The sequence below is a fragment of the Ambystoma mexicanum genome, chromosome 1q (assembly GCF_040938575.1).
Source record: "Ambystoma mexicanum isolate Mex_15411 chromosome 1q, UKY_AmexF1_1, whole genome shotgun sequence".
Taxonomy (NCBI): Eukaryota; Metazoa; Chordata; class Amphibia; order Caudata; family Ambystomatidae; genus Ambystoma; species Ambystoma mexicanum.
This window is the reverse complement of record NC_090922.1, coordinates 288258235-288280502: the sequence shown is the minus strand read 5'-3', so window position 1 is coordinate 288280502 and position 22268 is coordinate 288258235.

Genomic DNA, 22268 nt, shown 5'->3' with positions numbered 1-22268 from the left:
TGTCTACACAAGGCCCTCTACATTGGAGAAGGGGTCCATGTTGGCAGCAGTGCACCTACAACTCTACATGGCGGCAACACTTTACAGTTGGAAGTGGTGGGAGTGCAGGCATTTCCAGGTGGTGAGACTACTGATTCCTTACATTCGTAATGTCATGTTAATGGTAGTTTTGCGGGTCAGAAGCTGATAAGTGTTATTGCTATATACCTGCTCAAGTGTGTTGTTGGTCCTGCATTACTGTGAGCATTTCAGGTGTCGCGAATTTCAATTAGGGACACGGTACTTTGTGACACTTGTGTCATATTGTGGGGATTACTTTTTTTACCTGCACATAGCATGACATGGCACGGTGTGTCGTGTGGCGGTGCTGGGGATGGGTTGGGTGACATGGCACTGTCCTCATGTTGCATTTTGCAAGTGGGTATTCATTTTAGCTGCATGAATGTGTTTTTTCACGAAACTGCATTGGTGGTGTCTGTGTAGGTAGGGATGCACACATTGTAACACTTCCAGGTGAACAATCTCAGGCTGATATGGTTTTGACGGTGTAACGCTCACCTGGTTCCCACGGAGGCGCGGCGTCGAAGGCGCAGAACTCTGAAGATGGACAGGAAGGGCCCCTCTATTCTGGCTTCCCTGGCTCGTTGGATACCCTCCTGTGCGTGAAAAGGGAGTATTACCAACTGTGGAACAATGCTCAAGCCTCCCACTTCCTTCCAACCCTCCACGATACCTCCTCCACGATTCCCCGTGAAGCCTCACCTTAGGGTTTGGAAGGATCAGCTCTCCATCCTGCTTCTGATGCAGGGGCGCGTTGAAACCCAGTTACTTCACTGGATTGAGGATTGATGGGAGTTCAGGTAAGCTTGACTGTTCAGGTAAGGCGCTGTAAAAGTTCTGTTCAAAAGTTCAAGCTTAATAATAATGTTCGTTGTCTAATTGCAGCAAGCGCTAATGCTTATGTCTTTTTCCCCTTAGGGGCCGGGGTTCGGAGTGCCGGAGATATGGCGCCGACCCGAAGTGAAACAGTTCTGGATGAGCGCTCAGGAAATGTCTTTGCATTTGCTCATTCAATGTCTTTGTCTTTTTTCCCCATAGGGGCCGGGGTCCGGAGATGCCAGGAAGCGGCAGGACCCGAAAGGCAGTGGGAATAATCCAACAGGTAAGACTTAAAAGGAAACTGAGCTTTCCTTATTCCTTTTCTCCCTCTCACCTTTGTTCTTGTCTTTTTTCCTCTAGGCGCCGGGGCGTAGCTGAATCCGGAAGATCGCTGCTGAAGATGGAAGCGCCTTGCAAAGGTGAATAAAATGCAGCGCTGCAGCGATCGAAACGAAATGCCTTTAAAATGATGTCTTCCTTTTCAGGGCCGTTGGAGAAATAACTCCGGGATGCAGATTTAGCAGGTAAGGGCTTTTCTTCTCCTATTCTCTTCCTTTCTCCCCTTGCAGGTGTTCCAGGGTGCTGGCAGGCGTGGCTGAAGTCAGGATGCAGGAGCTGACACGGTGAGCGTCCAGCTGCTAGGTGCAGAACAACGCGAAGCACGTGTGGCTGTTTGGGTGGGGTTTAAATAGCCTTGGAAGAAGTTCCAGGTATGTATCCTTCCACCAATCATGTATGTATCCTTCCCCGACCACACCCGGGTGGTGAAGTAGTCCTACAGGTAAAGTAGTCCCATTCAGGCCTCAAGAGGGCCTGGATGAAGCAGCAAGGTCTGCATCAGGTAAGTGTGCACCCAAGCACACATATCCTCTTCTATGAGCCTGGCGCCTAAGGCGCCAGGACTGGGGTCCGCTATGAGCCTGGCGCCTAAGGCGCCAAGACTGAGTCCAAAGGGCCCCGACTTGGGCCCGCTGAGACTTCCCTGGGGAAAATGATGTCTGCCTCTGGGGTTGCTGGGCCCGGCCTGGCTCCTTAGAGGTAGGCATCATGACAGTACCCCCCCTCAAGGCCCCTCCCAAGGTCTTTTCCTCCGGGGGTTTTGGTTTGTGCGGGAATCTTCGATGGAATCTTTGAACTAATCGTGGTGCGTGAACATAGTTACTGGGTTCCCAAGATCTTTCCTGAGGTCCATATCCTTTCCAATCAACAAGATAGAAGAGTTTCGACTTAACTATCTTGGAATCTAAAATGTCTTTCACTTCGAATTCTAATTCTCCATCAATTTGGACAGGGCCTGGGGGCTCAGACAGTCTGGTTCCAGGTTGTACTGGTTTTAAAAGAGATGCGTGAAAAACGGGATGAATCCGCATGTTGGATGGTAAATCGAGTTTAAAGGCCACTGGGTTGATAATAGCTTTGATGGGGTAAGGCCCAATGAATCTGGGATTAAAAGTTCGCTGACCCTTGAGGGGTAGATGTTTAGTTGCTAGCCATACCTGATCTCCTACTTGGTAAGGAGGAGTTTTACTTCGGTGCAAATCAGCGTTTTCTTTATACTTTTTCTTGGCTTGCTGTAAGTGGGTTGTAGCTTCTTTGAAGGCTTGGGTTATTGTGGAATGTAGGTGATTTACTGCAGGCATCTCCAGGGTCAGAGGTGGATCTAGGTCAGAGGTCCGAGGATGGTGACCATACAGGGTATAAAAAGGAGTCTGTCCGGTTCCAGAATGCACTGAATTGTTGTATGCATATTCTGCAATCCAAAGGATGTCTTTCCAATTTAACTCGGATTGGTGTAACATGCACCGCAGATATTGCTCGAGAGTCTGATTGGTTCTCTCGGTTTGTCCGTCGGTCTGGGGGTGGTGGCTGGTGGATAACCGCACGTCTATTTGTGCTAGTTGGCAACATTTCTTCCAAAAGTGGGAGATAAATTGACTTCCACGGTCTGAGACTAATATGGAAGGGAAACCATGTAACCGCACTATATTTTCCATAAATTCCTTGGCCAAGGTGGAAGCTGACGGCAATCCTTTTAAAGGGATAAAATGGGCCATTTTGGAGAATAGATCCACTATTACGAGAATCGTGTTGTAACCACCACAAGGAGGCAGGTCAGTTATAAAGTCCATTGACAAGGTGTGCCAAGGTGCTGGTGGAATGTCCAAAGGTCGAAGTAGGCCGGCTGGCCTTTGCTTTTGACTCTTATTTTGGGCACAGATTCCGCAAGACAACACAAATGACTTTATGTCTTTTCTCCAAGAAGGCCACCAGAAGTGGCGTTTGATCTTTTCTTCTGTTTTCGCGATACCGGGGTGTCCTTCCATTAATGATTCATGATGACGGGTAATGACAAGTCCCTGCAATTCTTTACTTGGCAGAAATAACCGCTCTTGGAAGTAGGGTAAATCATCCTTAACGGTGTAGTGAGGACCCTTTTGACTCCATTCCAGTAAGGCAGAAGAGTCAAAAAGCTGTTTTACTTGAGCTTGGATGTCCTCAATGGTTTGCAATGAAGTCAAGCCCAGAATTCTTTGTTCCGGTATGATTGGCACAGGTTCTAAACTCGAATTGGGTTCTTCCATGCCTATCCGGGATAAGGCATCTGCCTTACCATTCTTGCAGCCAGGGCGATAGGTAATTACAAAATCAAATTCCGCAAAGAATAAAGCCCATCGGAGTTGTCGCGAAGATTGAGCTTTGGCCGTCTTTAAATACTGCAAATTTCTGTGGTCCGTAATTACGGTGATGGTGTGTCTTGCACCGAGAAGATAGTGACGCCAAGCCTTGAAAGCTGATTTAATAGTCAGTAGTTCTTTGTCGGTAATTGCGTAATTGAGTTCAGGTGGAGAGAATTTTCTGGACCAAAAGGCTACAGGGTGTAGTTGGTTAGTTTCTGGGTCTCTTTGCGACAGGACAGCTCCCATGGCCGAACTGGATGCATCGGTTTCCACGATGTAAGGGAGATCTGGGCGCGGGTGCTTCAATACAGGTGCAGAGGTGAATTTGGTTTTCAGGTCCTGAAAGGCTTGTTCAGCCTCAAGAGTCCATTCAAAGCATTTATTTTTCTTTAGGAGAGCTGTGATGGGTTGAACAGTTCGAGAAAATTCCGGGATGAACCTTCGATAGAAATTGGCAAAGCCAAGCATGCTTTGCACTCCCTTCACAGAGCTAGGAGATGGCCATTTGAGAATGGCATCCACTTTCCGCGAGTCCATTCGGATTCCTTGAGGTGTCAGGATGAATCCGAGAAACTCCACTTCTGTGGTATGAAAAACGCATTTTTCGAGCTTGGCAAATAATTTGTGCTGGCGCAATTTCTCAAGAACTGCCCTAACATGGTTTCTGTGATCAGATTCTGAGGAGGAATACACCAGGATGTCGTCAATATAAACGATGACACAAACATCGATAAGTTCCCGAAGAACATCATTCATGAAGTACTGAAAGGCGGCAGGTGCGTTGCACAAACCGAAGGGCATTACTTGATATTCGAAGAGCCCAAATTTGGTGCGGAATGCAGTCTTCCACTCGTCGCCCTCTTTTATACGTACCAGGTGGTAAGCTCCTCGGAGATCTAGCTTGGTGTACACACGAGCATCTTTTACTTGGTCGATAAGCTCAGGTATCAGGGGCAAAGGGTAACGATTCTTAATCGTTATCTGATTTAGGGCGCGGTAGTCAATACAGGCCCTAAGGTCTCCTTCCTTTTTAGGTACGAAGAACAAAGCGGAAGAGACTGGTGACTTTGATGGGCGAATGAAGCCATTGGCCAGGTATTGATCCAAATACTGGCGCAAATGCAGGTTCTCAGGTTCAGTAAGAGCATAAATCCTCCTACAAGGTAGTTGTGCATTGGGTACCAAGTCGATTTGGCAATCGTAAGATCGATGGGGAGGTAAGGTGTTAGCCTGCTCTTTCTGAAAAACGTCTTGGAATTCTTGGTATCCAGATGGTAGCTGTACAGGGGTGGAAGTTACAGAGGCTAGACCCATAGCTGGATTCCTTGGGTAACAGGTTGGTTCACAATCAGGAAAAGTTATCTTCTTTGCTCGCCAGTCTATTCTCGGATTATGTGTTTCTAACCAAGGGATTCCAAGAAGTACTTGAAATTGTGGGGCCTTGATCACATCAAACACGATTGCTTCCCGATGTCCGTCCTGACCCACCAGAGTGATTTCAACTGTGGAATGCGTTACAGGCCCTGAGGCTATTTCGGTTCCATCAACTGTAGTAATTACATCTTGGGTTACTTTCGGGCGGAGAGGAAGCTTAATCCTGGAAGCCAATTCACGGTCTATGTAATTTCCAATAGCTCCACTGTCTATGTATGCTTTTATAGCATGCAACTGCTGAGGCTGTTTTGGGTTCACAAGCACCATTGGCATGACAAAATGCGAGGTCAAAGAGTTTGTTTTCAAGCTCGGCAAGTGGACCCCTACGCTTGTCGGGCTAGGTCGTTTCCCGAACCAGGTGTCAATAACTCGTTATCAGTGGCTCCAACCACCTTCTTGGGAGGTTTAACTGGACAACTTTGAAGAAAGTGACCGGAAGTTCCGCAATACAGACAAAGTTGCATTTGTCGCCTTCTCTCTCGTTCCTTCTGCGTTAATGGTCCTTTAACACTACCAATTTGCATAGGTTCGGAAACGTCAGTACTCTTGGAGTTAACGTGGGTCTTGATAGGTACTCTGGTTTCATACTTGAGCCGATCTGCTTTTCTATTTTGAAGTCTGTGATCAAGTTGAACCACTAAGTCTATGTAGTCTGCGCAGGCCTGGGGTGGATCTACTATCTGAGCTATAACATCTTTAAGCTCTCCGCGCAGGCCTCGATGAAACAATGTGATCCTTTTATTTTCAGGCCATCCGGTTTCCACAACTAGTCTATTAAAGGTGGCAATATAGGACAAAAGATCCTGATTACCTTGTCGTAAGGATAGCAGTTCGTTGTCAAGGGCCTGTCCCTGCGAGTGTCGAGCGAACAATCTTTCCATGCTGGCCTGGAAGCCCTGGAAATCCCGCAGAATGGGATCATCCTGATTTACCAATGGAATAGACCAATCGGCAGCACAGCCACTGAGGTAAGATAGTACAAAGGCTACTTTGGTCTGGTCGTTGGGGAAGGCCCCGGGCCTGCATAAAAAGTGTAAACGGCATTGGTTCATAAAAACGGCATATTTCTTGGGATCCCCCGCAAAACGTTCCGGCGGGGCCAAAGGCATGTGTCCAGGTAGATTGATTTGTACCGGGCTATTCGAACCCATTGTTGTAGAAATATCTCCGGAAACAGGTAAAGGAGTGTGCTCTGCCTGGCCATGCAATAGCCTTTTGGCCAGATCATCAGTTCTTTCCTTGGATAGGATTAGTTCCCTTCTGAGAGCATTAGTCTCCTGGCGGGCTGAGTGCACTTCTGCCCGTAATTCCCCTAAAAGATGGGCCAGCTGATCTGTCTCGGAAGTCTCCATAGCGCCCAGGTGGGAAATTGTGGTAAGGCTTCGCGTTCTGTAACGCTCACATGGTTCCCACAGAGGCGCGGCGTCGAAGGCGCAGAACTCTGAAGATGGACAGGAAGGGCCCCTCTATTCTGGCTTCCCTGGCTCGTTGGATACCCTCCTGTGCGTGAAAAGGGAGTATTACCAACTGTGGAACAATGCTCAAGCCTCCCACTTCCTTCCAACCCTCCACGATACCTCCTCCACGATTCCCCGTGAAGCCTCACCTTAGGGTTTGGAAGGATCAGCTCTCCATCCTGCTTCTGATGCAGGGGCGCGTTGAAACCCAGTTACTTCACTGGATTGAGGATTGATGGGAGTTCAGGTAAGCTTAACTGTTCAGGTAAGGCGCTGTAAAAGTTCTGTTCAAAAGTTCAAGCTTAATAATAATGTTCGTTGTCTAAGTGCAGCAAGCGCTAATGCTTATGTCTTTTTCCCCTTAGGGGCCGGGGTTCGGAGTGCCGGAGATATGGCGCCGACCCGAAGTGAAACAGTTCTGGATGAGCGCTCAGGAAATGTCTTTGCATTTGCTCATTCAATGTCTTTGTCTTTTTTCCCCATAGGGGCCGGGGTCCGGAGATGTCAGGAAGCGGCAGGACCCGAAAGGCAGTGGGAATAATCCAACAGGTAAGACTTAAAAGGAAACTGAGCTTTCCTTATTCCTTTTCTCCCTCTCACCTTTGTTCTTGTCTTTTTTCCTCTAGGCGCCGGGGCGTAGCTGAATCCGGAAGATCGCTGCTGAAGATGGAAGCGCCTTGCAAAGGTGAATAAAATGCAGCGCTGCAGCGATCGAAACGAAATGCCTTTAAAATGATGTCTTCCTTTTCAGGGCCGTTGGAGAAATAACTCCGGGATGCAGATTTAGCAGGTAAGGGCTTTTCTTCTCCTATTCTCTTCCTTTCTCCCCTTGCAGGTGTTCCAGGGTGCTGGCAGGCGTGGCTGAAGTCAGGATGCAGGAGCTGACACGGTGAGCGTCCAGCTGCTAGGTGCAGAACAACGCGAAGCACGTGTGGCTGTTTGGGTGGGGTTTAAATAGCCTTGGAAGAAGTTCCAGGTATGTATCCTTCCACCAATCATGTATGTATCCTTCCCCGACCACACCCGGGTGGTGAAGTAGTCCTACAGGTAAAGTAGTCCCATTCAGGCCTCAAGAGGGCCTGGATGAAGCAGCAAGGTCTGCATCAGGTAAGTGTGCACCCAAGCACTTAAACACATATCCTCTTCTATGAGCCTGGCGCCTAAGGCGCCAGGACTGGGGTCCGCTATGAGCCTGGCGCCTAAGGCGCCAGGACTGAGTCCAAAGGGCCCCGACTTGGGCCCGCTGAGACTTCCCTGGGGAAAATGATGTCCTCCTCTGGGGTTGCTGGGCCCGGCCTGGCTCCTTAGAGGTAGGCATCATGACAGACGGTTGATTCTCCAGACATTCAGGATCAGTGTCAGGTTGAGTCATCATTGATTGTCAGATGGTATGTGCCAGGGCAGTGTGCACTCCACAGGGGTGTGATTTCTATGTGAAGTAATTAGCCACTAGCTGTGTACGGGCTGCCTCCCCCCGTACCCTTTCCCCTCCCATGCGCAGCGGGCGTGCATGTGGTTGGGGATGTGGGGGCACCACCATGTCCACGGCCAGGCCCCGGCGTGTTGCAACGTTGTGCAGGACACATGCTGCCACTATGATCCTGCACACTACTGGGGGAGCGTATAACAGCTGCCCGCCAGAACGGTCAAGGGAGCGAAAGCATGACTTAAGCACTCCGAATGTGCGCTCCACTATGCCCCAGGTTGTAATGTGGGCTGTGTTATATCTTACCTTGGGTGGCGTGGTGGGGTTCCAAATTGGCGTCATCATGTGGGGGCTGAGAGGGTAGGCACTGTCCCCTGTGGAGGTGGTGATGGGTATCATTGGTGGGGTTGTGACCTTGCTCAGTATCTGACATGCATGCATGTGCAGTGGCATTCATACTCACCAAGCAGCCATGCATCGCCATGCCGCCCAGCTTCTAGGTCCCGGCTTAGGATGGACATTCGGTAAATGAAGCTGTCGTGGGTGGACCCGGGATAGTTGGCATATACTGAGGTGTTGATTCCCTTGGCATTACATACTACCTGCACGTTGATGGAATGCCAGTGCTTGCGGTTCCTATAGATGTGCTCAGATGCCCTGGGGGGACGTAGAGCCACATGGGTGCAGTCAATGGCACCTAGCACTTTGGGGAATCGTGCCACACCGTAAAAATCCAGGGCGGCAGCATGCCTTTCTGCAGGTGTTCTGGGCAGGTATATGTGCCTGCGGACTGATGGGCGTGCAGTGATGATGTTCAAGACCTGGTGTAGGCAGCGTGAATGTGTGGCCTGTGACACCCCACCCACTATGGCACTTGTCCGCTGAAATGATCCAGTGGCTAAGAAGTGCAGTACATTGAGGACCTTCTCCAGGGGGCTGAGTGCTTGGGAGCACAGGGTGGGTGATGTGAGGTCATCCTCCCACTCACTCACCAGGTCCAGTATTATGTGTGGTGGAAACCTGTACCTCCCATACACCTGGTCATCAGGCATCCTGAAAAGGCTGGTTCTGGGTGTGAAAATTCTGGCCCTGACTATCCTCCTCCTCCTCCTTTGGTAGCCCACGGCCACTGCTGCTAGGAACGGTATATTCATCCTGGCGTCTGAGCTTGTTAGTTTTTTGCGCGCAAATTTATGCGTCGCGGGTCGACGTATGCCTGCTTCCTACTGGCGTACGTGTTTCTTTGCGCGTGTTGTAGGCGAGCGTGTGAAACTTCCCGCCACCCCTGAAATCCAGTACCCAGGCCAATAGCGTGTGGAAATTTCCTCGCACCCCGGAATGCACGTGCGCTGATGTACTCGCGTGTGTAAGTGCCCGCGCACACCTGAAATACACGTACATAGGCCAATCGCGTGTACGCGCACTTTTCTCCAATTACACGCAATGACACTCTGATGTGCAGTGTTTCCATGTGTGCTCCGTCATCACGTGCTATGAGGGAAACACCCGTGCGGGTCACGTCACAGACGCGCTTACGCGCTGAGGGCCTTTGGTCCAATAGAAACGCGTATGCGTGCTGACGCGCTTACGCGCTAAGGACCTTTCCTTGAATTTCACGCTGACGTGCAGGATTTTCACGTGCCAAATCACTCCGTATCAAGCTGGCCACGCGAAAACACACGGAAGACCACGCTCCTGCCCAGAAGGCCGAATTACTGCCCCCCAGTGCCCCGAGCAGCCTCCCACGTGCCATCTGCTGCTGCCTGCCTGCCTGCCTGCCTACTGCCACCGTGCCCTGCCATTTGGTGCCTGCACATCTGCCATCTGCAGGGGTCCAGTTGCTGTGTCCACCCCTGCTGGAACAGAAGACTCCCGACTGGGATAACATCGCTCCACAGCCCAGCCCCAGGACTCAGTTGCCCACCCACTCCTGCCTCTGGGGTTGCCATGTCGGGCACTTCAACATCTGGCACCAGTGGCAACCCCAGGCCAGAGGGGCAGAGGGGCACCAGATTCACTGCCACCGAAGTTGGTGTCCTGGTGGAGCATGTCCTGGGGCAGTATGATGCCCTCTTTGGATCGTCCCGCGCCAGCAAGGAAGGACGGGAGAGGATCTGGGCCGACTGTGTGGTTGCCATCAACGCGGAGGGGGTGGCAACCCGTGACGTCCAGCAGATCAAGAAGCGCTGGGAGGACATTAGGTCCAGGACCCTCGTGAAGGCCCGGCGCCTCCTGGAGGGGGGCCGGGGCCGCATGAGTTCCATCCAGATGAGGGTCCTGCAACGCGTACGCCCAGCGCTCCACGCCCAGATCCTTGAAAGGGAGACCCGTCTGGAGTTGAGCGGTAAGTGGCCAAGCATTGCTGTGTGAGACAGGGCATGTTGCGGTGTGCTGGTTGTCTGATACTTGCCTGTATGTGTGACATAGGCCATGTATGCATGTATGTGTGCAGGGACATCATGGTAATGCATGTGCGACCAGTGATGTGTGAACCACATGGTTGTTGCATGTGTTTAAATGCGACATGGGGAGCCCTATGCAGATTTTACACATGAGAGCATGCCAGTTTCTGTTCCTGGACATGGGTGGGGGTGAGGGATGGGTGCTGATGCCAGGTACATATATGGTAGCCATGTCTGTGTGCCTGACCTGCGTGTCTGTGACTTGTGAATGCCATGGATGCATGACACATGTGTGTGACAATGCACAGATTCACTGAGGCAGCCTAGTTATCCTTGTATCCGCTGTGTTTGGGGTGTATGAGGCCAGATGGATGTGACTGAGGTGAAGTGTGTGCATGTGATAGGCATGACCCATGATGCATGTGAGTTCCATATCATTGTATGTTTCAAGAGTCCATTGGACATGTATGGAAATGTCCATGGCATGCACCATGCCTGTTACTGTGTGTGTTTTGCCTGGACTGACCCATGTGTTGTGGAGGGACATGATGGGTGCAATTCGTGATGACATGCGTGCTTCCCGGGAGGAGCACACACGTCATCACGAAGAGCACTGTGCTGGCGTGGCCCAATTGGGATCTTCCATGTTCGGGGGTTCCCTGCATGTGTCGGCCAATCTGGCAGCCCTCTCCTCCTCTGTGGAGGCTATACGCCGGTCGTTCTCCTTGCCATCTTCCGGCCCAGATGCCAACAGGGCCCCCTGTGGACCTGCCCTGACCAATGCAGCCAGCTCGGTGGGGATCCCATCCCTGCCACAGTCGGGAGTCGGAGGTCCAGCAGGGGTGGACACACCAGCAACTGTACCCCAGCAGATGGAGGATGTGCCGGCATCATCAGGCAGGGCACGTGCACGACGGCGTCGGTGGATTCCATCAGCCTGGATGCCGTCGTGCTGGCAGAGGCAGTTGCGTCGGAGGCAGCAGCAGAGTCAACGTGGGAGGCATCATGGCTCGGGGCCATCAACATCGGAGGGGCAGGCATCGGCCGGAGGGCAGGAGGACCCAGGACAGGAAGTGTCTTCCGTGTGGCTGCGGTTGGGCCAGCAGATAGGTGCGGAGTGGCGGCGGGTGGAAGAGGCGCGGCTCACGATGGTCAGGGCGGAGAACTCCATGCGGAGGGCCCTGAGGCGGGCCGAGTGCCTCGAGGCAATCCGCAGGGGGTTGGAGGAGCAGATGGCGTCGTCCCTGCGGACCCTCGGGCCATGGAACAGGGCCGCCTCCGGGACATAGACGAGGAGTTTGATGATGCCCTGGCCCGGAACACCACGGAGTGAGCCACTGGACTTGCCCGCCGCCTTTGTATATAGTTCTTTAGTGTTAGGTTTCCTTTGTTTCTTCTTATGATTTGGAGTCGACGGACACTGCTCCACTTTTTGTATATAGTTGCATTTTAGTTAGGGTTTTTTGTAGGTTTCCTTTGTTCAGTTGGGCACATGGACCCTTGGATGTTTTGTACATAGTTCTTCATTGGATTGTTTTTTTTTTTTTTTAATTATTTATTCACCATGGAGCAATGGTCTTTGCATTTATTTTTCTCTCTCGGATTGATTTTATTTTTAATGTGACTTTGGACAACATTTTTTTGGATTTGGATTTGTAGTTTTGATTTTTTTGGGCGGACATGCAGCTTATCTTTTTTTCATTGCCATTGTAGTTTGTTTCATTTCATTTGCATTCAATTTTTTTTAATACAATTTTGTTTTCATACTTCACTGTGTGGTATCATCTCATTGGTTTCATGCATGTCATGTTGGGTGTTTTCCCATTCAATTGCAACCATTGTGTGTGACGGACATGGGTTCATTTGCTTTATGAACATTGGGGGTGTAACATGTAATTTCCATTTCCATGTGGGTGAATGGGTTACTTGGTAGGGCCTTTTGGCTGTGGAGGCTGACCATAACGCACATGATTGGGGATTGTGAGGACCTGGGTGCAGGGAGACATGAGTGGGGGCCTGGTGGAAGGTGCCCATGGTGGCTGGGGGGTGGGGTGGGTGGGAGACATGAGTGGGGTCTGGTGGAGGGTGCCCCACACTGCTGGGGGTGTGGGGGTGGTGGGAGACATGAGTGGGGGCCTGGTGGAGGGTGCTCCACACTGCTGTGGAGGTGGGGGTGGTGGGAGACATTAGTGGGGGCCTGGCGGGGGATGCCCATGGTGGCTGGGGGGTGGGGGTGGTGGGAGACATGGGTGGGGGCCTGGTGGAGGGTGCCCCACACTGCTGGGGGGGTGGGGTGGTGGGAGACATGAGTGGGGGCCTGGTGGAGGGTGCCCCACACTGCTGGGGGGGTGGGGGTGGTGGGAGACATGAGTGGGGGCCTGGTGGGGGATGCCCATGGTGGCTGGGGGTGGGGGTGGTGGGAGACATGACTGGGGGCCTGGTGGAGGGTGCCCCACACTGCTGGGGGGGTGGGGTGGTGGGAGTCATGAGTGGGGGCCTGGTGGAGGGGCCTGGTGGAGCCTGCCATGGTGGCTGGGGGGTGGGGGTCGGTGGGAGACATGAGTGGGGGTCTGGTGGGGGCTGCCCATGGTGGCTGGGGGTGGTGGGAGACATGGGTGGGGCCTGGTGGAGGGTGCCCCCACACTGCTGGGGGGGTGGGGGTGGTGGGAGACATGAGTGGGGGCCTGGTGGAGGGTGCCCCACACTGCTGGGGGGGTGGGGGTGGTGGGAGACATGGGTGGGGGCCTGATGGGGGCTGCCCATGGTGGCTGGGGGGTGGGGGTGATAGGGGACATGAGTGGGGGCCTGGTGGAGGCTGCCCATGGTGGCTGGGGGGTGGGGGTGGTGGGAGACATGAGTGGGGGCCTGGTGGAGGCTGCCCATGGTGGCTGGGGGGTGGGGGGGTGGGGGTGGTGGGAGACATGGGTGGGGGCCTGGTGGAGGGTGCCCCACACTGCTGGGGGGTGGGGGTGGTGGGAGACATGAGTGGGGGCCTGGTGGGGGATGCCCATGGTGGCTGGGGGGTGGTAGACATGGGTGGGAGCCTGGTGGAGGCTGCCTATGGTGGCTGGGGGGTGGGGGTGGGTGGGTGACATGAGTGGGGCCTGGTGGGGGCTGCCCATGGTGGCTGGGGGGTGGGGGTGATAGGGGCCATGAGTGGGGGCCTGGTGGAGGGTGCCCCTGGATGCTGGGGTGTGGAGGTGATAGGGGCCATGGGTGGGGGCCTGGTGGTGCTGCCCCTGCACTGCTGGGGGATGGGGGAGATAGGGGCCATAAGTGGGGGCCTGGTGGAGGGTGCCCCTGGATGCAGGGGGGTGGGGGTGCAGGGGGACATGAGTGGGGGCCTGGTGGAGGGTGCCCCTGGATGCTGGGGGGTGGGGGTGCAGGGGGACATGAGTGGGGGCCTGGTGGAGGGCTGCCCATGGTGGCTGGGGGGTGGGGGGTGATAGGGGCCATGAGTGGGGGCCTGGTGGAGGGTGCCCCTGGATGCTGGGGTGTGGGGGTGATAGGGGCCATGAGTGGGGGCCTGGTGGTGCTGCCCCTGCACTGCTGGGGGATGGGGGTGATAGGGGCCATAAGTGGGGGCCTGGTGGAGGGTGCCCCTGGATGCAGGGGGATGGGGGTGCAGGGGGACATGAGTGGGGGCCTGGTGGAGGGTGCCCCTGGATGCTGGGGGGTGGGGGTGCAGGGGGACATGAGTGGGGGCCTGGTGGAGGGTGCCCCTGGATGCTGGGGGGTGGGGGTGATAGGGGCCATGAGTGGGGGCCTGGTGGTGCTGCCCCTGCACTGCTGGGGGGTGGGGGTGATAGGGGCCATGAGTGGGGGCCTGGTGGAGGGTGCCCCTGGATGCTGGGGGGTGGGGGTGCAGGGGGACATGAGTGGGGGCCTGGTGGTGCTGCCCCTGCACTGCTGGGGGTGGGGGTGATAGGGGCCATGAGTGGGGGCCTGGTGGAGGGTGCCCCTGGATGCTGGGGGGTGGGGGTGCAGGGGGACATGAGTGGGGGCCTGGTGGAGGGTGCCCCTGCACTGCTGGGGGTCGGGTTGATAGGGGCCATGAGTGGGGGCCTGGTGGAGGGTGCCCCTGGATGCTCGGGGGTGGGGGTGATAGGGGCCATGAGTGGGGGCCTGGTGGTGCTGCCCCTGCACCGCTGGGGGGTGGGGGTGATAGGGGCCATGAGTGGGGGCCTGGTGGAGGGTGCCCCTGGATGCTGGGGGGTGGGGGTGATAGGGGCCATGAGTGGGGGACTGGTGGTGCTGCCCCTGCACTGCTGGGGGGTGGGGGTGATAGGGGACATGAGTGGGGGCCTGGTGGGGGATGCCCATGGTGGCTGGGGTGTGGGGAGTGGTAGAGGACATGAGTGGGTGCCTGGTGGAGGCTGCCCATGGTGGCTGGGGGGTGGTGGTGGTGGGAGACATGAGTGGGGGCCTGGTTTAGGCTGCCCCTGCACTGCTGGGGGGTGGGGGTGGTGGAAGACATGAGTGGGGGCCTGGTGGAGGCTGCCCCTGCACTGCTGGGGGGTGGGGGTGGTAGGGGCCATGAGTGGGGGCCTGGTGGAGGGTGCCCCACACTGCTGGGGGGTGGGGGTGCAGGGGGACATGAGTGGGGGCCTGGTGGAGGGTGCCCCTGCACTGCTGGGGGGTGGGGGTGATAGGGGCCATGAGTTGGGGCCTGGTGGAGGGTGCCCCACACTGCTGGGGGGTGGGGGTGCTGGGTGACATGAGCAGATGTGCAGGGCAGTCCCCTGTGGTGTCGGCTGCCTGCAGGGGCCGTGGAGGGTGTACAGGGAATACCTGGGAGCACACAGCCAAATCGCGAGTAAAATTTCCCGCGTACCCCTGAAATACATGTACCCAGCCAAATCGCGTGTGGAAATTCCCGCGCATGTACCCGGCCAAATCGCGTGTGGAACTTCCCGCGCACCCCTGAAGTCCACGTACCCTGCCAAATCGCGTGTGGGACTTCCCGCGCACCCCTGAGATCCACGTACCCAGCCAAGTCGCGTGTGGAAATTCCCGCGCACGTACCCGGCCAAATCGCGTGTGGAACTTCCCGCGCACCCCTGAAATCCACGTACCCTGCCAAAACGCGTGTGAGACTTCCCGCGCACCCCTGAGATCCACATACCCAGCCAAGTCGCGTGTGGAAATTCCTGCGCACGTACCCGGCCAAATCGCGTGTGGAACTTCCCGCGCACCCCTGAGATCCACGTACCCAGCCAAATCGCATGTGGAAATTCCCGCGCACTTACCCGGCCAAATCGCGTGTGGAACTTCCCGCGCACCCCTGAAATCCACGTACCCTGCCAAATCGCGTGTGAGACTTCCCGCGCACCCCTGAGATCCACGTACCCAGCCAAGTCGCGTGTGGAAACTCCTGCGCAAGTACCCGGCCAAATCGCGTGTGGAACTTCCCGCGCACCCCTGCAATCCACGTACCCTGACAAATCGCGTGTGAGACTTCCCACGCACCCCTGAGATCCACGTACCCAGCCAAATCACATGTGGAAATTCCCGCGCACGTACTCGGCCAAATCGCGTGTGGAACTTCCCACGCACCCCTGAAATCCACGTACCCTGCCAAATCGCGTGTGAAAGTTCCCGCGCACCCCGGAATACACGCACACGTTATTTTTCAGGCAGCGGGTGTCCGTGTTTGTGGGTACCCCTTTGCACGTCATTTGTCCTGGAGGGCCACAGTATAGGCCATTCATCATAGCTGTATATAGGTGCTATTTGTTGGCGCACCTTTTGGCACACATTTATTACAGGCGCAGAGACGCTACCGCCTGCTTTCTTGTGTTTGTGCCTGTGCGCTGGTTTGACCGTGCGCTTTTTTGCCCTATTCGATTCCATGAATACGTGTTGTAGGCGAGCGTGTGGGCGTTCCGCGCACTTGCACCCTGTACTTCCCCCGTGACGCCCACATTTTGGCAAGTTGTTCCCCATTCCGAGTGTTACGGCCCGTGTTCCGCCTACTTTTGTTGTGTGCGCCGCGCTATGTGCGATTTTCGCTGTGGCCTGTGCGATTTTCGCTGTGACCTGGCGCACGCCGTTAGATGGCCTGTGCCCCAACGGGGGCCGCACACTTTATTAGCGTGCACTGCACTGCGATTTTCGCTATTCCACTGCGAATCACACGTTTTGGGCCACTTGCGCCGCGCTAATTATTCCATGAATCGGCCTGTAAAGCTCCATCCCTTTCTCAACCTGATCCAGGGAAGGAAATAATCTCTGCCCAAGTCACTAATAATAAATGTTGTATTTCTTCATCCACTCCATTGCACTCGGTTATAACTTGAGCCTGGGGATGCTACAGTATAACAAGGCTGTGCTTCCTTCCCAGCTCAATGAACCAGAGGATGACAGTCCCAGTGTCTAGTGTCAATGAGCACTTAGACAAGCCACACCAAACATATATGATTTAGAAAAATGTAAATGAATTAATAACTACCCATAGTCCCAGAAAATGGCATCCTGACTTTTGGCTAATACTCTGGCATTTCTTTTATTAGTAGTATTAAAAGCCTTCTCCACTTCCACGTCACTCATGGCTTCTAGCTCTCAGGTATTACTACAAAGACAACCCCTACTGTCTTAAACTTTACCAAACGTTTTCCAAACTAACTTCAGGAACATACCCATTCTTCTACAATAATAAAAAATAAAACTGACACCTACACCAGTTTTCAATTAAAACTATGTTGGGAAATATAAATACTCGGTTGCAACTTATCACATTATAAACTTCTAAATTCACACTAAATGTCAGTTGCTTTCTGCAACAAATGCCCACCCCAAGCGTCCCTCCTTGAAGTAGAAATAAACCCCTTGCCCTATTACCAGGGGAGGACTGGCAACATTTATCCTGGGGGCAAGTGTATGTTTCTGGCCCATAGTTGTGAGTGGTCAGAAATGAGAGACGTACACAAAGTTGTAATGTTTTACATATTTTATTAAAATAAAAGGGTTTGGATAAAGGTCTTCCTATCCCGATCGAAATGAGAGTTTCCCTACCTACGAAATCAAAACTAGGGAACAGTCTGTGCCTCCTCGTCCAACTTAAGAAAACTGTGCTTGTGTCCAAAATGTATCTGACCCTCACACTAAAAATGAACAACAAAATGTCCAATGTTAATGTCTCTCGTTTTAAGTATGTAAATCCAAAAGAACAATCATTATATCCGGGAGTGGATTCCCTTCCCCTGAATTGTTTCAGGTAGACTATTAGAAGATTTAGTTCACACAATAGTTCGTTTTAGAAATGTGTCTTTCATATAACACTGCCTCAAAGATGAAAGTGTCTCTTCCAAACATATGATACTTTATGGATGGTAAAGTATCTCTTGGGAACATAAGTAATATTGTTTTGGCATTTCCTTAGGGATAATGAACACATTATCCTTCCCAAACAATGGCTCCCCAAGGGTACTGAAAATGTGTCTCATGTACAACACTTTCTTAATACTGACAAAGAATATCTTTTCAAAGCAATTTTCTTTTTGTGTGGATTGCCGAAAATTGTCTCTTCCACTTAGCAACTAATTGATGTGTATTTCCTGGTATACTCCCCTGGCAGGAATTCTCTTTACAATGTGTTTTCTTCCTTCATATAGTTTGGCTGAATCATTTGGTGTACTACTCCGTCAGGTATCCTCCTCTCTAGGCTTAGTATATCTCTAGTACACTCGCCTGCCATGTATCCAAAGACTCGCTGACCGATGCAACACTTTCAGCAGGTCTTCGTAGACTAATTTTCCTTCTGGGCTTGATAGAACCCTGGTGTACTCTCCTGCCAGGTATCCTTTTCCCAAAAAAGGCTCACTGCCTGATGCAACACCTTCACCAGGTCTTCTTACAACCTTTTAATTCTCTTTCTCTATTGAGCATAACACAGTTCTTACTCTTTCACTGTTTTATGCTCAATTGGTTTCATTTATTACTTGTTCCAACTTTCCCCACATTGGCATTCCATATATGGAAGCTTGTTCAGTGTTCAAGGTTTGCTTGTTAATTTCATTAGTGATGTTCATTGGCTTGTGCCAATGTTTGTTCCAATATTCCCATAGTGACCGTTCATATATGAAGAGTTGTACAGATTCTGCCTTTCAATTACTTCATTAGAAATGTTCATTTGCTTTTGACAACATTTACTCCAACTTTTCTGGCATCCCTTATATGGAGACTTGTGTAAACGTAGTCTTTCAGTGTTATTTGGTGGGTATTGAAAAAGCTTGTACGCCTGTTCGGGTGCCCTGGGCCTCCCAATAGTCCAGGGCAGACTCATTGGTGTTTCCTCGTGTTCCCTACCCTTGGCGTACCGCTGCCATGATGTTTATTTGGTGGGAAAGTGTTCCTCGGACTGCAGACACTTCTTCAGTCTTCTCATCAGCTTCTCTCTTACTTGCGGGTTGGATGGTGGCTCTGTAGCATGACCGTGCTCCTGACAGCCTTCTCCTTGTTGCCGGCTCTTCAGTGGTCCCACTTCTGCACCCACTATGGCATTCACAGCCTCTCTTCACTCCCGTAGGAAGCGCCTGCCTCCTTTAATGTCGCTTGCTCGCATTTGTCTGCCTCCCGTTCTACTTCCCGATGCGACTGCTCTGCATCTCTCCTCTCATTCTGCTCTACATTTTTAAAGGCACATCATTTTTAAATGTCCTGCACAGCTGTCTGGTACTCCAACATCTAGTATGCAAATTCGGCTTGGTGTGCGTCCCAGTACCATAGGTGTTACGGGACATGGAGTCAATTGGAGATTGAGAATATGTAAAGCTATAATGCTTTGGATTTGTATTCATGTCAAAATGGTCAGACATAGAAGATGTTATGTGAATATTATTTGCCCATGAAGTGTGAATGTTATCCTGCTTAAGGTGTCTGGCAAGAAGAGGTCTTTGAGTTGTAGAATTGAATGGCTTGGTATACTGACAATATGCCATCAAGAAACCAGGGATTATAGGATCTTCTTTACATGGAAGAAGAGCATACAGCATCTCTCCTGATGGGGTCATGACATGTCCCTGACAGCCATTTCCTCTCATGTGATCCTCCCTCATAATACCACCCCCAGGGTCAGGGGGCCGTCCCCTGGCCACATGGGAGGAGATATCAGGCTTGGGATTAGTGATGACTCCACAGGATTCATCACATAGTACAGTGATCCAAGAACACAGTGCAACAGCGCCAACTCCCACAACAAGTAAACTCAATGCAAGTATGCAAAGGCACCAATGCTATTTATGGCATTCTGTGTCCCTGCAGTAAGATATATGTTGGAAAAATCACCAGACAGATAAAGGTGAGGATTTTGGAACACCAGTCCAAAATCAGGACAAAAGCCATTTCTGCACCACTAGTGGAACACTTTGTCTCTATGGGCCACCACGAAAATATCAAATGGTGGGTAATTGACAAAATTAAAGGGAAATACACCACAGACTAAACTACCACTGGCCAGAAATTTACAATTTTGACTTTACCAGCTAGATAGCTACCACTCTGGCTTGAATCAGCAGGAAGAATGGCACCCATTGGGCCTTTAATTATTCCACATGCACATGCATTGTGCCACTTGTTCACCTCAGCACCCCACCTGCCTCTTGGTTGGCACATCATTGCTCTTCCTTTCCTCTGATTACTTTGAGCTTAATCTCAGTTCTTCTCTCTCTATACGAAGACCAATTTTTTCCTGCCCTCTATTCCTAATTACACAGCCCTTATTTAGCTTTGACAGTGTACTGTCCTCTCGGCGTGCACTGCATCTGTGATCAGATGTGGACTGTTGGGCTGTTCTGTTTTCATTTGCATCCCCCCGCATTTAGGATCAGCTCCAGGTGACTTTTCATCTGTGCGCCTGCATGCACCCTATAGCTCTCCCAAGACCAAGCCTTTGCAGCATGCACACTTTAGCTTTGCCTGGATCATCACAGCATGCCCACGGGGCGCAATCACAGCTCCCAACTTCTATGGGTCTTTGTTGAGCCAGGGGATTGCTCTTGCGCAAGCGTCCTGTTTCCTCCTTCACGGACCTGTCCATGTTTATTTCTATGATTATTTTTTTTCTACTTTTACACACCTGATGGCTCCGTACCATCAGATGTGTCACTCTGCCCAGAGGTTTCCTTCGCCCTCTTGGGGACACAAATACCTACCATCAACCTTGAGGTTCGCTGGCCTTAAGCCCATCACATGCCATGCCAGCTTCCCTTCTACAGGTTTGCGACATCACGCAGGCATCGTCATGGCGATGACATGGCAGCTTCCCTTGATGCCCTCCACACATTACTTTTATCATGTGCTTTACTTCACTTCATGTATATGACGTCACCTTCGTGGCATCCTGTGCCGGTTGTATTTATGCCGCACCATCAAACCCAGCTCATTACGATCCTCCAGCACAAGCGACACGCTGGTCTTCCTGGAGCTGCACCTCCACAATGTCCAGCCACAGAACCTGACAGTTGTTCTTAATTGCAAAGGTAAGATGGAATGATATTCCATTTGCTTGTTGTGCAACATCTATTTGACAACATGCCTTTTACCCAACCAGCCCTTTGTATAGGGTTTTTACAACCAATCCTTGTCCTTTACTTACAGTCAGTGTCTTCTGTCCCACCGGTATCCTCATTCTAGTTGTGACCTCGGTGATCCCTACTTACTGTGAGTACTTTTGATTAATATTTTTGGGAACACATTTAGAGGTAGTTGGGCATTTTAACCATAACATTGCACAGTATTGTTTCCAAATGTAATCTTTCATAGTGCATGCTTGCTTTAGATGTCATTTTTGATAAAGCACATTTTTTTTTATTGTCAAATCAATATGATGTTTCATTTACTCACTGTGATACTGTGCTACTTTTTTAATATTAAAATGTGTCTTCATATTTCTTTAACAGATCATCGGGACAATCCAAAAATGCCTTCATATATTGTTTTGGGCTGCACTAATCACATCCATGCCAAAAATACAGAGTACAATGCTGCATCTATTTCCAAAGGATTTAAATTTAAAAGAAAATGGCTCTTTTGCTGTGGATTTCCAGTGTCCGACATTGAAAGCAGGGCCATGGATGTCTTGGATGACGTGAGGGATAATCGATTCAGCGTCTGCAGCATGCACTTCTCAGAAGTTATGTACGAACAATCACAGTACACTAAAAAGCGTTGCCCCGGACTCCTTCGCAAATTACTTCCCAATGCAGTTTCAACAGCATTTCAGCACATGTTAAGCCAGGTGAGTAGTGGACACTGATTTTTTAAATGTATTTTAACATTTTCTAAATGTGCCTGTATAATATGTCTTAAAAATGAAAACTCAATACATTGAAATATCTGTGAACAGGTAACATAATGAACGGTTTTCAGTTTTTGGGGTACATTTCCATTGACATTTTATTACAAGTTTCCTTCATGACACAATGGATTGTGGTTTTTACATTTTGAACTTTGGATTACTTTTTGTAGCCCTACTTTAGAGATACTTGAATAGTTCAGTGGAATGGGAGCCTTTCCAAACACATACTCACATCGCGTCATTTAAAATTAGGTCATTTAAAAAAAAATACCATGTCTGTCTTTACGTAGACCACACTGATAAAATTACAGAACATTACCATGGGGGTAACCACAGACACGTCCAACATCCTAAAGTTGAGGCCAAGCAACTTGCACACAAACATGTTTTAATTGTTTTTGATGTGGTCTAAATTATAATACCAATGTCTATTTTCTATTGAACAATGGTATGAATATATACATCGATTAAAGGACTGCGATGCTCCATCGACCACTATTGCGGAGTCAACAGCAACCTCACTCACCTTTCAAGTAATATTTTTAGAATACCTCTTTAGATACGACTATACAAAATATGTATTCAAGTTCAACTCATAACATATTGGTTAATGTTATGTATAATATAAGCGTTTGATACAAACTGGCTTGCAGGCCTCTTTGTTAAAATTAATGATCTTTTGCATGTATTTCTTTA